Raw genomic sequence first — 17,178 nt, forward strand, 5'->3', positions numbered from 1 at the left:
AAGGAAGCAAAGCACCTCACCAGCATCATTTGTTTCCTTGCTGCTGACACCAGGAAATCCGCGGAAACAAAATGGGGGACTGAGCTGGAAATCACCATGTAACGGCGAAGGACTCTTGCCAAGTCTCCCAAACTTGGTGATGCTGTCACAATCCCAGGGCAATATCCTCCTAACTTCCTTAAAGCAAAGAGCATCCAAGACGACATCCCGTTACCAGCTCCAGTGCAGACTTGCAGCCCACGCATACGGAATCTCTAGGTCTACTTGATGTCACCAAGTGGCAACATCCTCTTTCTATCTCTCTCTCTCTCTGATATCCAGTTACTGCCTACTTGTCCCTTACAACTCAGTTCAGGTGTCACCTCTTCTGAAAAGCTGTCCTTGACCTGGCCCTCTCCCTTGGTTGAGTTAAGGCACCCCTCATCTCTGCCTACTTCTACTGTCATTTGTCTACAATCTCCATCCCCTCCTCCCAACACTGTGTTGAGAAAAACCCCAGGCTAGATGCACACTGTGTGGCATTTAAGCCCAGGCAGGAAAAACCTTAAAGTAACTGTTGCTCAATAAACATGTATTGAACACACATTTAATCAATGTCAGTTCTTTTTGGTTCCATTGAAGTTAAAAACAAACAGTAATGAAGACAAACAAAGACTCTCTAGAGATGGGAAGTTCAGAGAGTGTAACTGGAAGACGTTGGTGACGAAACCAACAAAGCCCTGGCCACCATGCATCAGGGACCCATCTGAGAAAGCTGTGCTCATAAGGATGTCTGCACGTTGCAGCAGGCAATGGCTTCTTGCAGCCACACACAGATGAGTCTCCATTTCTCATTGCTTGGCCCCTGAATATCGCATCCTGGGAAGAGTCCCTCTGCCCTCTTTCTGCTCTCTCAATTCTGGCGAGAGGTGCATGCCCATGCCTGGGAAGCGGTCTCCTATCAAAGTCAGCTTTTAGGAGATCAGGCTCAGAATATGACTGTAGAAAGCAGGAAGAAGGCTTGAAGAGCTGTATGTGGATGGTGGACATTATTGTTGTAGATTGTTGTTGTAAATCTGCCCACACAGTACCCACTGAAAATTAGCCTCATTTGGCTCGAATGAAACAGGCTCATCCCAAGGCCCTGTGCGTAACTCATCAGCCACTGGGGTGAATGAATGAAGGACAGACACATAAACCAACTGGATGCTTTGTAATTTCCACGTGGACCAGAAACCCCCATGGCCTTAGCTCAGAGCTGGACCAGATGGTGTCTGGGTGCCCCTGACCTCTGAGGTCTCTGGTTCCCCGAAGGTTGTGGGATAGAGTTGAGCCCTCCATCCCACAGGAGTGATGAGATAGGACAGGAAGGGTGTTATGTCCTGTGACTGGGCTGGAACTTCCCAAGGGCTGGGATCTCAAAGATACCTTAAAGAGAGTAAGTGTCTCAAAGCAAGAAGCCATGTCTCACCAAACAGCACATGTGTAATGCATCCACGCAACAGCACTTGGCCTCAAACACACACATGCACACACTGGTCTTCAGATGCGTGCTCACAGATCAGCCTTGTAACATTCATAGCCTAGAGGTGATCTTAGACCCACCTAGCATGGCTGGGGAGGCCTCAGGAAACTTCCAATTATGGCAGAAGGCAAAGGGGAAACAGGCATGTCTTCACTCGCCTGTTCCCTGAGACATATGCCCAGGAGCACTCACCCCCACACCCACATGGCTCCCACGCAACTTCACACAGCTGCACACTCTGTCCCCATCAGCACGCACCCGTACGCCGCTCACTTACACATGCCTATGACTCATATATTCACACACACTACAACACCCACTTCCCCACACACGCTGCACATGCTGAAACTCTTGGAGACTTCTCTAGTTAGCTCGTTAAGTTAAACAGGAGAAACAAGTGTGTCATTACAGTAGAAACGCAAAAAAAACAAAAAAAAATGACATTTTATTTTCAGATATGCTTTTAGTTGCCATGGCAGTCCCAGCACCATGGAAGTTGTGATTGGTGGTAAATGCATATTTCAAAAAGCAGCAATTAGCTCCCCATATGCAAAAACTTCTGAATACGTTGAGTCCCTTCTCTTGTCAGGTCCCCCCAAAGGCAGTGTGGACATCAGAGCAGGGCACCCAGATGAGAACGCCAGGAGCTCTCTGCAAGGATGTTCCAAGCTGATGGTCGCCAGGCTTCTGAGCCCAATACATTTAATGACTTGGAACCTGCCCACAGCTCAACAGGCGCACGGCACTGAAGGTGGCAGCTCCCTGTAAGGAACAATCGCTCCTGCTGCTCAGCTGGCCTCTGGTGCCCTTACTGCGTCACTCGGGATGTGCCAGAAAAACACAAAGCCAGGGGACCCAAAATGGAGCTGGCTCCTGCAGTCAGAAGCCATCTCTCCAGAATTCCCCTCTCCCAGTCACAGCTGCCTGCTGGCATAACAACGGGGGAAGCCAAACTGCCCTGCACAAGCCGGACTGACCACCCTACCCTTGGCCAACTAATGAAGCACCCCATGTTGGCATCTGCAGAGAAGACAGACCTCCATCTTTCCATTTAACTGGAAGCTTCTCCAAGACACAGGCACCTCCTGAGTCCTCACAGCCTTATGCATCTTGGGACCCAAGGTGCATTTCCCAATGAGCTTCCTTGTCCCCAAATTAACTGGCTACCTCATTTCCTGATGCGATTCCTAAGGACAATTAATTTCCAGAATTTGTCCTCTAAAGTCCATTTGCTAATTGCCTTTACAATCACCATCTGAAAGGTCAGCTGGGAGGAGCTGGATTTTTGAGCCTCAGTCTTGAAGTTAGCACTTTGGGCTAATTCCTAGACCCACATGAGGGTCCTTATCAGCTTTTTTTTTTTTTGAGACAGAGTCTTGTTCTGTCTCCCAGGCTGGAGTGCAGTGGTGTGATCCCTGCTCTGCTCACTGCAGCCTCTGCCTCCCAGGTTCAAGCTGTTCTCCACCTCAGCCTCCCGAGTAACTGGGATTACAGGTGCACACCACCAGACCTGGCTAATTTTTGTATTTTCAGTAGAGACGGGTTTCGCCATGTTGGCCAGACTGGTCTCGAACTTCTGACCTCAAGTGATCCACCTGCCTCAGCCTCCCAAAGTGCTGGGATTACAGACATGAGCCACCAGCCCCTTGTCAGCTTTTCGTTCCAATAGGTGACCTGCTCACTTCCTTTAGCACTGAAAATGTCCCTGGAACACTGGCCACTCTTTTAGGGCTCAGACCAGTAGGAGGCACTCTTATCCACCCAAAAAGTGATGCAACCCTGGGTCTACCCTTTGAGTGCTCCATCACCTGCGTCACTTTTACCAACCCATGATATGCAGAGAATGGTGGAGTGATGTTGTTAAGAACATCGCTAATCAAATTAGACCATGCAGTCCAAATCCTGGCTGTGCCACTTACGGGCTGTGTGACCTTGGGCACGTGACTTAACCTCTCTGGGCTTCAGTTTCCTGACCTGCAAAATGAACCTGATAATAACACCTACCTTTTAAAGTTATTGTAAAGTGTTAGGCACAAAGCAGGTGCTACATATGCTAGCTACCTGATATGGTTTGGATTTGTGTCCCCACTCAAATCTCATGTCAAATGGTAATCCCCAATGTTGGAGGTGGGGCCTGGTAAGAGGTGACTGGATTACCGGGGTGAATGTTTCCCACTTTCATGCTGTTCTTGTGATAGAGTTCTCATGAGATCTGGTTGTTAAAAAGTGTGAGGTGCTTCCCTCCTCTCATTTCCTCCTGCTCTGGCCACGTGAAGACATACCTGTTTCCCCTTGGCCTTCCACCGTAACTGTAAGTTTCCTGAGGCCTCCCCAGCCATGCTTGCTGTATAGCCTGCGGAACTGTGAGCCCATTAAACCCCTTTTCTTTGTAAGTTACCCAGTCTCAGGGATTTCTTTATAGCAGTGCAGTAAGCAACAGACTAATACACTATCATTCTCCATTTTTTTCTTTTTGCACTAATAGTGACTGAGCTCCTTCTCTGCTCAGATGGGCGCTGGACTGGATACACAGCGGGATGGAGGTGGGACATGCAGAAGTGAATCCACCACAGATGCAGCCTCACAGAGCTCGGAGTCAAGCTGGGAACTCAGACACAAACACACGGAACAGGAGAAGACTGTCCCTGCTCCTTCAGTCTGAAGGATCGGTTTGTTCCTGAGGGTATCCAAGAAGGCAGACTTTGATTCTCCCCTTCTGAGGCACTAGGTGTGCAGATGTGCACTGTGTGGCATTTAGGCCCAGGCAGGGGCATCCTTAAAATAATTGGTGTTCAATAAACATGTATTGAACACACATTTAATCAATGTTAATTCCCTTTGGTTCCATATTGACCTTAAAAACAAACTGTAGGCCTGGCATGGCGCTTCACATCTATAATCCCAGCATTTTGGGGGGCCAAGAGGGGTGGATCATCCAAGGTCAGGAGTTTGAGCCCAGACTAGCCAACATGGTGAAACTCCATGTCTATTAAAAATAAACAAAAACAAAAATTAGCAGTGTGTGGTGGCTCACGCTTGTAGTCCCCAGCTACTCAGGAGGGTAAGGCACGAGAGAGAATCACTTGAACCCGGGAGGTGAAGGTTGCAGCGGGCCAAGATCACGCCACTGCACTCCAGCCCGGGCAACAGAGTGAGACTCAGTCTCAGAAAAAAATTAAAACACACACACACAGATAATAAAGACAAAGACTTCTATCTTTGTGAAGATAGTGATGTGAAGATCAGAGAGATGTGAAGATCAGAGAGTGTAACTGGAATACATTGGTGATGTTGGTGACAAAACCAACAAGGCCCTGGCCATCATGGATAAATAATTTTTTGTATAAATTTATGGGATACAAGTGCAGTTTTGTTACATGCAAAGATTGCATAGTGGTCATGAAAAGGCATTCAAATTACCACCAATTATTTTCTTTTCCTTTTTTTTTTTTTTTTTTTGAGACAGTCTTGCTCTGTTGCCCAGGCTGGAGTGCAGAGTGCAATGGTTCAATCATAGCTTTCTGCAGCCTCAACCTCCCAGGCTCAAGTTATCCTCCCACCCCCAGCCCCCTGAGTAGCTGGGACTACAGGTGGGCACCATCACTCCTAGCTAATTTTTGTATTTTTTGTAGAGACGCAGTTTCACCATGTTTCCCAGGTTGGTCTCAAACTCCTGGGCTCAAGCAGTCTACCCACCTCAGCCTCCCAGAGTGCTGGGATTGCAGGTGTGAGCCACCACACTTAGGCCCAAGTATACTTTTTTGGGGCGGGGGCTGGGGGACGGCGGTGGAATGAAGTCTTGCTCTGTGGCCCGAACTAGAGTGTAGTGGCACAATCTCAGCTCACTGCAACCTCCACCTCCCAGGTTCAATCAATTCTCCTGACTCAGCCTCCCAAGTAACTGGGATTACAGGCGCCCGCCACCGCTCCCGGCTAATTTTTGTATTTTTAGTAGAGACAGGGTTTCACCATCTTGGCCAGGCTGGTCTCTAACTCCTGACCTCATGATCTACCCGCCTCGGCCTCCCAAAGTGCTGGGATTACAGGCATGAGCTGCCGCACCCAGCCCGGTATACTCTTAAATGGATCTCTGTGCTTGTAACCCATGCACCAGATTGGTGGCTGAAGGCCACAGAGGCTGAAATGATGAGGTTGGCCACTCCACTCAGACTGTATCCATATACCTCCCTTCCTCAGAGGCTGGCACAGGGTATACTCTTAAATCAATCTCTGTGCCAGCCTCTGAGGAAGGGAGGCATATTTCAGCCTCTGTGGCCTTCAGCAACCAAACTGGTACATGGGTTACAAGCAGACTCAGCACACCAAAGTCTTTCATGGATTTGATCCCTTTTGAAGTGTCTAAAATTCCAATCACTGGGAGCAAGATTGAGCCGAAAATCTAATGTTTGTGAATGGAGGAGGATGAGCCTGCATTGTTTATGGGCATAAATAATTCATAAGCATGGGTTAAATGATTTTATTTAGTCTCTGGGAGCCCCATGGAACAGTGGTTCCCAGGCTGTTACTCGAAGACCCAGTTCAAAAAATCACCAAGGAATGTTCCCTCCCTTTTAACCACGTTGGGCATCAAGTTAAGAGTCTTTTGCATCTTGCGGTCTCTGCTAGATTTTACGATTGTTGAGGGCCACATTATAATCATAATTTTTTCAATGCTTGATAATGGTTTTGCCCGTGGTCCTTTCCTCTAAAACCCTGCAAAGACGCACCACATTTAACCCACAAGAAGAATTTATTTTTGTTATAAATGAACATAATTCTTTTTTGAAGATACCTTTTGGACAAAATGTTGCATGGTGCAGGTCATGCCGTATGGTGTGTAATGAGGTATGAGTTGCTGACAAAAAAGAGAATGGGGGCAGAGTGTGAGCTCCAGCCTGCCCCAAAGCTAAGCCCTGCATTTGCTGGAACATGAGAGCCTGGAGCTCTTAAATATGTAAGACAGGTTGTCACATCTACTCAACTGCTTATGAGCAATGAAGTCTCATCATTGCACTTGTGTTTACTGACTCTGCAGACGTGATTGTTGGCCATCATTTTGAATACCTTAATACTAAGAAGTATTCAAAAGTACAAAAAAGAAATCTAAAACTGCTGATGTAGGATGTAGAAAATGTCCATGGAATTCCTTGAAAGATGCAAAAGCGAAATCCTTCTATATGATATAAAATGAAAACTTGTTTTCTCCCTATCTCTATCCAAAACCAATTAGATATCATCATGAAAATAAAATACATACACAGTCAAAGCCAAAATTCTAAGCCGACATCTGAAAACTGAAATTAGCTTTGTACTTTGAAATTAGAATTGTACCTCCGTACAATTCTACTGCAGGTGAGACTTCTCAGGAGCCCTAACGTCCCTTCGGTCCTGGCTTAGACTGACATAAGCAAAACATCCTAAACCCTGGTTCTTCAAAATGAAAACCAAGACCTATGAATGGCTCACAACAATAAAATTAACACTGGAAATCAGAATAAAATAGGGAACTATATATATTTCCTGAACATAAATACATACACCTCCACATCAGCTCACAAGCCAGCACCCTACTTTCCAGGAAGCACTAGAAACTTTATTGCCAAAATCAGAAAAAATACAAGGATGTTCACTATCTCTGCTACTATTAACACTGTATTGTAGGCATTAACCAACATGATTAGACAAGCAATTAGAGGCATAAGATGGGAAAAGAAATAAAGTTATTTGAAGGTGATATGATTATATGTCTGGAAAATCCAAAAGAATTCATGAAAAAAACTATTACAAATAATAGGTGAATTTAGTAAAGCATTAGAATATAAGACCAGCATACAGAACTTAATAGGAGATGTGTAGAAGCAATACTGAGTTAGAAGATAACGTATGAGCAGAGCCTATTTATAATAGCAAACATAAATAAATCAAAAGTTTTACAGATTTGAACAAAATTGTATCAAAAAGAAAAAGCAAAGCAATTCCTTAAAATAGAAAATGAACTGGAACACACAAACACAACTGTATTTCAAGTTAATGGCTTAACTACAGAGAAAATCGTTTTTTTCAAGTTACTTGAAAACATAGTATTTTGACTGAGCTTTCCAACTGAGACACAGTCTCAGGACACAAAGAACCACAAAGAAATCATACATAAGAGATTCATGTAACATCATTAGGAATCAAGATTTTCCATGTTAGAGAAAAGAGCTGTAAATATAACAATTTTAAGGTTAAGTAAAAACTCTGAAATCTAGTCTGAATAAAAATATCAGTGTGAACTCATAATTTATTTTTGTCTTTAAAAAAATATGGACATGTCAGTTTTGTCACTGAAAAGACGTCAAGGTAATAAAACTCAGGCAATGAGCACCCAAATTGTAGTCTCTAAATACCATTTCCAGCTAAGTAACCAGTTCCATGGGAGGAAATACGAAAAGTCTTGTCAGGCCTAAAGTGGATAAGCTCTCAATGATGCCAAATGACAGAGAAACCAACCGGAAGGCATATGCAGTAACCAAATATGGTACAACTCATCATCCTGAAAATTGACATGAATGTAATTGCTAAGGCATTAAAGTAATTACTCTTTTAAAAGTAATAAGAAAAGAACCAAACAACTGTCCTGCCTTTTCTATACAGATTATATTACAGGATAACCAAATAGTTGATGAAGCAATTCTCTTTTAGAGAGGAATCATAAACCGATAAAGAAAAAATCATAGATTAGAACACCACCATAATCTGGAGCTTGTCTCCACACTGTGAAAGTACCCAGATGGCTCCCAGCCTGGCCCAGCTGCGACCCAGCCATCACCTGCACACAGCTGAGCCCACCTTTAGTTTCTGTGCCCACCTGTGCGTGGAATTTATTCTTTCTGGTGGGTTCTTGGTCTCGCTGACTTCAAGAATAAAACCATGGACCTTGCAGTGAGTGTTACAGCTCTTAAAGGTGGCCCGTCTGGAGTTGTTTGTTCCTCCTGGTGGGTTCGTGGTCTTGCTGACTTCAAGAACTAAGCCGCAGACCCTCACGGTGAGTGTTAAAAGTGGAGCGGACCCAAAGAGTGAGCAGCAGTAAGATTTATTGTGAAGCGTGAAAGAACAACACACTCACACAGTAGAAGGATTCCCTGGTGAGTTGCCCCTGTGTGGGGGCGGGTCGTCAGCTTTTATTCCCTTATTTGGCCCCGCCCATGTCCTGCTGATTGGTCCATTTTACAGAGTGCTGATTGGTGCATTTACTATCCTCTAGCTAGACACAGAGCACTGATTGGTGCATTTACAATCCTCTAGCTAGACACAGAGCACCAGCTGGTGCATTTACAATCCTCTAGCTAGACTGAAAAGTTCTCCAAGTCCCCACTGACCCAGAAGCCCAGCTGGCTTCGCCCCTCACACTCAGGAGCAGCTGCCAGAGGAGCAGCCCCAGCTCTTGTCCCCTCATCCTGCCCCCGTAAACCTGCTTTGGGAAAAACAAACTGGAACAATAAAAATTCCCCATATTCCAAATCAAGCCCTTGTCAAAGTCCCTTGTCTTCAGCCCAGGAAGTTCCTAGAAGCAGTCAAGCCACAGGACAGAGAAAGATCTGGTGGCCCAGCTCTCCCTGGAGAATCCATCTCCCACCACCAAAAGGAAGCACCCCAACCATGGAGGCCACAGCCCCAGGCCTGACTTTCCTGGTAGGATAATATTTAGGATCACCATCTTTCTCCTGGGGCAGCTGGTCTAGCTCTGAGAAGGTTCTCTGATGGCTGTGCTGGCTCACTCTAAACCCACCTGGAGTAGGCCAGTGGCTGGTGGCCACCTTCAGACCTGGGCTCACCCCGGCAGTTTGCACTGATGGGCGCCCTGGCAGAGATCACAGAGGCAGGTCCTGTTAGACACATGCGCACACACACACTCTTACACGTATGCTCACTTACACACTTACACATACACTCATACATACACACTGATGCTTGTGCCCACCCATTCACACACACTCACACACTCATACATACATATACACTCACACACACCATACATACACACATACATTCACACACACCTCACACACTCACACTTACGCACACACACACCACATGTACACACACATTCATACACACACTATCATACACTCACATCCACACATACACTCACATACACTCATCTACACACACCCACGAACATACACACTCATACATGCACACCACACATGCACATTCTTACACACATGTACAGTCACATAGACTCTCATAGCACACATGGACACACACATGTGCATACTCACACCACGCATGCTCACATAAACACACAAACTCACACATACACACACACAGATACACTCATAAACACACACATATGCACACTCACAAGCTCTTGCATGCACTCTTGCACACCACACTCACACACACATATACACAGTAAAATATGCACACACTCATACACATATACACTCACACTTACTACACATACATATACAGACTCACAGTTATGCATAGTCACACACACAGTGCATAAACATGCACACACACTCATACACATATACATTCACACTCACACTACAGATACACATATACACTTACACTTATGCACACTCACATGCACAGCACATATGCACACACTCATACACGTAACAAACACACACACTACACATACACACATACACACCACTCACAAACATTCCCACTTATGCATTCATGTGCATGGCACATACACACACACAAACATGCACACACATTCACACACATCACACACACTCACACATATATACACACATACATGCATACACATACACTCTTACATACACACACACCGCACTCTCACACACGCACCCTCACATATACTCCCCCTTCCTTCTGTTTCTATGATGTCTGCTGTCTCCAAGGCTTTCTGTTTTTGAGTCCCCTGCTACAGTTAAAATACTCCTGAGAGCAATTAAGCTTTGGCAGCTAATAACTTAATTACCTACTAATACCATATCTTCCCATCACCCTCGCCAAGCAGGAGCAGTGAGTATGAGGCAGATTCACTCATTGGAGGCAGGCTGTGGGAAGATCCAGGATCCTGGAGTTTGGCGGGAAGCTCAGGAGACCCATGGTAGAGCCAGAGGCCCATGGGCCTCCCTGAGTCCTGGGGCCAAATCCTTCATTCCGTGCACCCACTACAGTGCAGTGTCCTTAACCAGGGCTCAAAATTATCTACTCACATGAAGAGTGACCTACAAAAGAGACTGACCTCATCAACCCCTGGTTCACAATTGGGTGGAGTGAGACAGAGAGGCTGAGTGGCTTCCTAGGGTCACATGGCTTCTCTTGCAGGCCAGAGGCCTTCTTGATGCCAGACCAGGGGCTCCTGGAATGGGTGGTGGCAAGACCCTCACGCCAGCCTCCCTGAACTCACTCCCCACTCCACCCTAACACCAGCATGGCGGCACAGAACTTCCCAGAGACGTTACAGAACGGTAGAGATTGGAAGTCCAGTGTTGACCCCCAATCTGGATAATTCAAGCAAATATTTGAAGGAAAGATGTCCTGAATTTGCCATAAGCTGTATTTCTCCCAGGACGACTGACAAGCAGTATCTGTAGACGGGGGAACATGAGCTGTGTACCCGTCTCTGTTGCCAAGTTGATCCATTTCATGGCAATGGTTTCTTTCCATTTTTGTGACATGCTTGGATGACCCGAGACTGCCATTGGTCATTTAATTTCCCTTCCCAGCCCCCAAGTATACATCTTGAATTCCAGATATGCTATGGAGTGAATTGTATCCCTCATCCAAATCTCTACATTGAAGCCCTCAAACACAATGTGACTATAGCTGAAGATAGGGGTTAGGGGAGGTCATTTTAAATGAGGTTTTAAGGGTGAGACCCTAATCCAATTGGACGTGGCTTTATAAGAAGAAGAAGAGAGGGATCTCTATCTCTGCCATGTGAGGACACAGCAAGAAGGCAGCTGTCTGCAAGCCAGGAAAGGAGTCCTCCCTAGAACCTGACCATGCTGGCACTTTGATCTTGGACTTCCAGCCTCCAGAGCTGTGAGAAAATAATAGCTGTTAAGCTATAGTTTAAGCTCCCCACCCACCAGTCTACGGTATTTTGTTATGGCAGCCTGAGCAGACTACTACAAAGTACCTAGATCTTTCTCCCTGTGGGAGCACCAGGATCTAATTCATACTATTGTGTCATCCACTCCAGATGCACCTGTGTTTTTTCCTTCTTATAAAACAGGGAAGTCCAGCTCAAATGCCTACAGGGGCCGGCAGTCATGCCAAGAGGCAAAGACCACGAGGAAATGGCTCCCTTTGTGCAAAGCAGTAGCCACAACTCATCACCCATCCATTGTTGCTATGAGTGAGTATGGCCCGGCATTGCCAGATGTCATGATTTAAAGAGGAGCTGGAAATCCAGATTGTTAATAAATCAGCTGATTTTTCAAATGCTGGCAACGACTTCAAAGTTTCAAAACACTTTGGGAGAAAACCATAACAAAGACACAAGTAAACAAGAAGAAACAACAACAAACCTGTTTGTGGGCTGAACTGGGCCTGCGAGCCACCAATTCACGATCTCAGTTTAGTCAGTCCTCCTGGGAAAATGCTGGAAGCCTGAGTGGTGACTAAGACAGCAGGGTCCCAGGCAGTGGGCAGAGGCCTGTGAGGGTACGGGGCGTGCGGGGGGCATAGAACCGCCCTATTGGACAGTGACTCCGCTGGCAGGTACCACCAGGCTCCTTCACCTAGGGCTTCTCTTGGCCAGTGCCCACCCAGGTGCCTGAGTCTGATCTGTTCCCAGGGGCCAGGATCCCACATCTAGAGGCAGCACAAAAACAAACAGCCCCAGCCTGGCCTCCATTTCCTTTGAGGTTGCGGGTCTGCTTCTGAAGCTGACCACCAAGGCTTGTACTGTTCCCTTTGCCCTACCCTTGACATTTTCCAGTCTCCACCTGTGATGTTGAGGTAGGAGGCAGGACTTGACTCTAGACCAGACTGAAGACTGGCTAAAACAGGAAAGAAGGACTGGAAGCACCTCTCCATAAGACACGCCACCCAGTGCCATGACAGTTTACCATTGCCATGGCAACACCCAGAAGTTACCACCCCTCTTCTAAAAATTTCTGAATAGCCTTCCCCTTAATTTTCATATAATTAGAAGTGAGTATAAATATGACTGCAGCACTGTCCCTGAGCTGCTGCTCTCCACACACTGCCTACGAGGTAGCCCTGCTCTGCAGGAGTAGTCACAGAGCTGTAACGCTGCTGCCTCAATAAAGCTGTTTTCTTCTGCCACTGGCTCACCCTGGAATTGTTTCCTGAGTGAAGCCAAGAACCCAGCTGGGCACGGTGGCTCACGCCTGTAATCCCAGCACTTTGCGAGGCTGAGGCAGGTGGATCACCTGAGGTCAGGAGTTCAAGACCAGCCTAGCCAACATGGTGAAACCCTGTCCCTACTAAAAATACAAAACTTAGCTGAGCATGGTGGTATGTGCCTATAGTCCCCGCTACTCAAGAGGCTGAGGCAAGAGAATCACTTGAACCCGGGAAGCGGAGGTTGCAATGAGCCAAGATCACATCACTGCATTCCAGCCTGGGCGGCAAAGTGAGACTCCATCTCAAAAAAAAACAAACAGCAAAAAGAACCTTCCCGGGCATCACCCCATTTTGGGGACCCACCTCTCCTGCATCAGTGTCAGCATCTGTCAGCTGATTGAACTGGGCTGGGCTGGGCTGGGCTGGGCCAGGGGGCAGAGAAGTGCAGGGCACAAAGAGGCCACAGAGCTGAGACCAAGTATTTGGTCCAGGGCAAGTCAGTGGGGAAAGGCATGCTTAGCCAAGGCATGCTTCAGGTCTCCAGGTCAGCTGCCAGATGGAGGCTCAGCTTCCCTGGGATTCCCGTAGAGCCTGAGTTTCATCCAGGCCCAGAAACCTGGAGATATGCTCAATGAGTGCCGTCAGAGGGCGGTCCCAGCTGTGATCCGGAAGCCAAGGATAATAAGACAACAAGGATTTAGAAGCACCACTGCTGTTTGGTGTCCTCGCCTCCCGAGGGAGGACATGAGTGAGATGCCCCGTGCAATGGGATTGGCAGAGACCCTAGGCAGACCCCTGATTGCTCAGAAGATTGCAGTCTCTGGCCATCAGCCCATCAAAAACATCCTGCCTCCCCCACTCCGCCTTTGCATCCCAAATGACACAAAGATTAGCACCAGCCAACAAAATCAGGTTGAAAGAACCACAACCAGTTTGTGTGGATTCGCCTGAACCAGGGTGGGAGGAAGTAAATTAGAACCTAAACCAAAGGTGACAAAGAAATCAATTGCAAGCCTGGAGTGGCTTTCTACTTCTGTCCCGGCTGCTGTGGGGTCTTGCCACATAGTTCTTGGTTACCAGCCAGCATGCTTCACCGGCACTGGTTCCTAAGGTGACTATTTAATCATGCATTGTGTGTTTGAATGTATTCATTATATTTTAATATGATTATATTCAATCCAATAGACTGAAACTGATTTGTCCAGATGTATAATTATTTTCTAAATGCTTATAATTCTTGGCGGCAGAGTTGGCAGAGGCTTTGAGAAAGAAGAGGAGTCCATTAGCTCTTGATGTTCATTAGTCATGGTTGTAGGAGCCTCCTCAGTGGGTTCGAGGTAATCCACGCTGCCCTGGGACACCCTGGCCTTAAACACGATCACAGGGACCTTGTGTTTTGAGCCCCACACAGGGAATCACTGGGTCTCTAAGTTTCACCTGGAGCTCCTCCCTCTGCTGAGCTGTTCTTCCCTGTTCCTCTGTTTGTTTGTTTATTTGTTTTAAGGGTTTTTAAATTGCCAACTTTAATTTAGATTCAGAAGGTACATGTGCCAGTTGGTTAAATGGATATATTGTGTGATGCTGAGGTTTGGGGTAAAAACATTCCAGTCACCCAGGTAGCAAGCGTAGTACCAATAGGTAGAGTTTCAACCTTTACCCCCCTTCCTCTCTTCCCTCTCCAGTAGCCCCAGTCTCTGTAGTTCCCACCTTTATGTTCACATGTACCCAGTGTTTCTCTCCCACTTATAAGTGAGAACATGCAGTATTTGGTTTTCTGTTCCTGCATCAATCCACTTAGGATAATGGCCTCCAGCTGCATCTATGTTGTTGCAAAGGACATGATCTCATTCTTTTTGATGACTGTGTAGTATTCCATGGTGTATATGGACCACATTTTCTTTATCCAATCCACCACTGATGGGCACCTACATTGATTCCATGTCTTTGCTCTTGTGAATAATGCTGCAATGAGCATACAAGTGCAGGTGTATTTTTGGCAGAACAAATTATTTTCCTTTGGGTTTGGGAAGGGGCTCTGCCCAGGGTGACTGTCGCACTGCACCCTCCAGGACTCTGGAAGACAGTAGTCCCCAGATTTACCACATTATCGGCAGCACCTCAGCCATATATTCACCACTTGCAGACAGTCGTCCTCTGTAGCTTCCCCTCCAGCTCACATAGGGCTCCTGGAGTTTACCAGAGCTTTCCACAGACATTCTCAGTCCTTTGCTCAGCCCCGCCTGGATGGGTCTCCCTGTAGTTCAAGGTCTTATGTCACTGGGTGATGTGGCTTACACCTATAACCCCTGCCCTTGGGAGGGCAAGCTGGGAAGATTGCTTGAGGCCAGGAGTTTGAGGCCAGCCTGGGAAACATGGAGAGACCCTGTCTCCACAAAACAATATTTTAAAAAGTTAGCCAGGCATGGCGGTGCATGCCTGTTATCCCAGCTACTTGGGAAGCTGCAGCGGGAGGATTGCTTGAGCCCAGGAGGTCGAGGCTGCAGTGAACTATGATCATGCCACTGCACTCCAGCCTGGGTGACAAAGCAAGACTCCAAGTAATCACTTTGTTTTTTAGTTTGGCAGACCTCTACCCATTGAAAAGCCTAGAAGTAGATCCCCAGAAACACCAAGCAGCCAAGAAGATGGATGCCCATCCCAGTGGGTGCAAAGTTGAGCTGGACAACAACACATGAATGCCATGCTGACGATGCCCTGCCACTGCTCAGAGCATCACAGTTCTCACCCTACTGCTTCAAAATTCCATGATGCACACGATAATTGTGCAAATGGTCTAAAATGGATTGTGATCACCACAGCCCATTTTAGACCATTTTCATCATTCCCAAAAGGAACCTCATATCCATTGGCAGTCATTCCCTTGTCCTTCCTTGGGAAGGAAGATTCCTCAGATCTTCCTTCTTTGGTAACCCATGGAATCTTGGGGCAGGGCATTTGGCTGCCGTATTTTCCTCAGGATTCATGTCTGGATCAGCTCAGGTAATCCTCTAAGGCTGAGTTTGAGAGGCACTAGTTTGCCCTTCTTGGCTTTGACTGCATGAATATTGGTGTCCCAGAAACCCCACTTTCCCCAGCTGGTGTTAGAGTCATCCTGATACAGAACAGCTGGGCTCCCGGCGAAACCCTACCCTCGAGCCTGGAACCTCGGCCCTAAGTTGAAACAACTGGCCCAATTTTCCTGCCCAAATGATTGCCTTACTGGCCTGCCATGCCCCTATTCTGTGCCCATAAAAAGAAAAAGAGCAACACAAGTGGCTGACCAGCAAGGATACAAGTGGCTGAGCAGTGAGCAGAGAAGCAGCAACTGAGCATCAGAGATGCAGGTACACGTAGCTAACTTCAGACATGTGGTTTTGGAGGGGAGCCCAGCCAGATATGGCTGAGCTTCAGGGAAAAGATCACCGGCTCCCCATACCATCCCCTTTCCAGCTGCCCCTCCACCAAGAGCCACTTCCACTGCTCGATAAAGTCTTCTGCATTCATCCGCTTTCAAACAGTTCACATGACCTGATTCTTCCTGGACACTGAACAAGAAGCCGGATGTCAAAAAGCACAGGTGCAGAAGGCTGTCACCCTGACCCTTCATGGAGTTGTTAACACTTAGCCATCCAGAGTCTGCAGGCTGAGTGAAATGAGCCACTCCAGTTCCTGCCCATGGAGGAGGTCAAGGTCAAGAGAACAATCTCGTTTCAATCCCAGGGATCTGCCTTCATTTCCAGCATTCCCAAAGTGGGTATGCAGGTTAGGCGCTCACTTTAACCCTAACCCTAACTCCCACCCTAACACTCACCCTTGGGTTGTGACATGACTAGAAAGAAATTTGGGAAAAGAAAAACAGAAGTAGCCATACTGGTAATATTGAGGCACGATCTAATACGGTCCACCTTGCCTTGGCTGGATCCTAGCATGAAATAACTACATGGCCTGGCTCTAAACCCCACAGGCAATACTGCCTCTTGCAACCCCAACCAGGTGCAGATTTTGCTGAGTAGATGCTGGCTGGGAAGCTTCACTCACTTCAGAGTGAAATCTGAATCCAGGGCTCCCCTTAAGGAGGGAAACAGGGCTACACAGGGAGGGAGAGGAGCTGGCATTCACCTGGGCACCTGGTTCAGGTCGTGAGAAATCACCTTTTTAAAAAATTCCCCCAAAGGCAACAGTGCCTCTACAGAAGATGGGTTTACCAGGCCTGCTCCAGGCTGATCTGGATGCATCTGAGTTTTGTTTGTTTGTTTGTTTTTGAGACTGAGTCTCGCTCTGTCACCCAGGCTGGAGCACAGTAGCAAGATCTTGACTCACTGCAAGCTCCACCTCCCAGGTTCACGCCATTCTCCTGACTCAGCCTCCTGAGTAGCTGGGACTACAGG

The 17,178-nt window shown here is 47.0% G+C and overlaps 1 protein-coding gene across 2 annotated transcripts in view; it reads right to left on the minus strand.

Moving 5' to 3' along the window:
- Positions 1-17,178, minus strand: part of CALN1 (calneuron 1) — a 683,678-nt gene that overhangs the window by 637,315 nt on the left and 29,185 nt on the right. The window contains exon 1 of one of the 2 annotated variants that reach the window (XM_011932139.1): positions 8,355-8,679. The exons of the other annotated variant lie outside the window; for it this stretch is intronic. The gene's annotated coding sequence lies outside the window, so the exon portion shown is untranslated. Of the gene's footprint in view, positions 1-8,354; positions 8,680-17,178 lie in introns of those variants that run through there. 2 annotated transcript variants of the gene reach the window in all.

The sequence above is a fragment of the Colobus angolensis genome, unplaced genomic scaffold, assembly GCF_000951035.1.
Source record: "Colobus angolensis palliatus isolate OR3802 unplaced genomic scaffold, Cang.pa_1.0 Scaffold122, whole genome shotgun sequence".
Lineage (NCBI taxonomy): Eukaryota > Metazoa > Chordata > Mammalia > Primates > Cercopithecidae > Colobus > Colobus angolensis.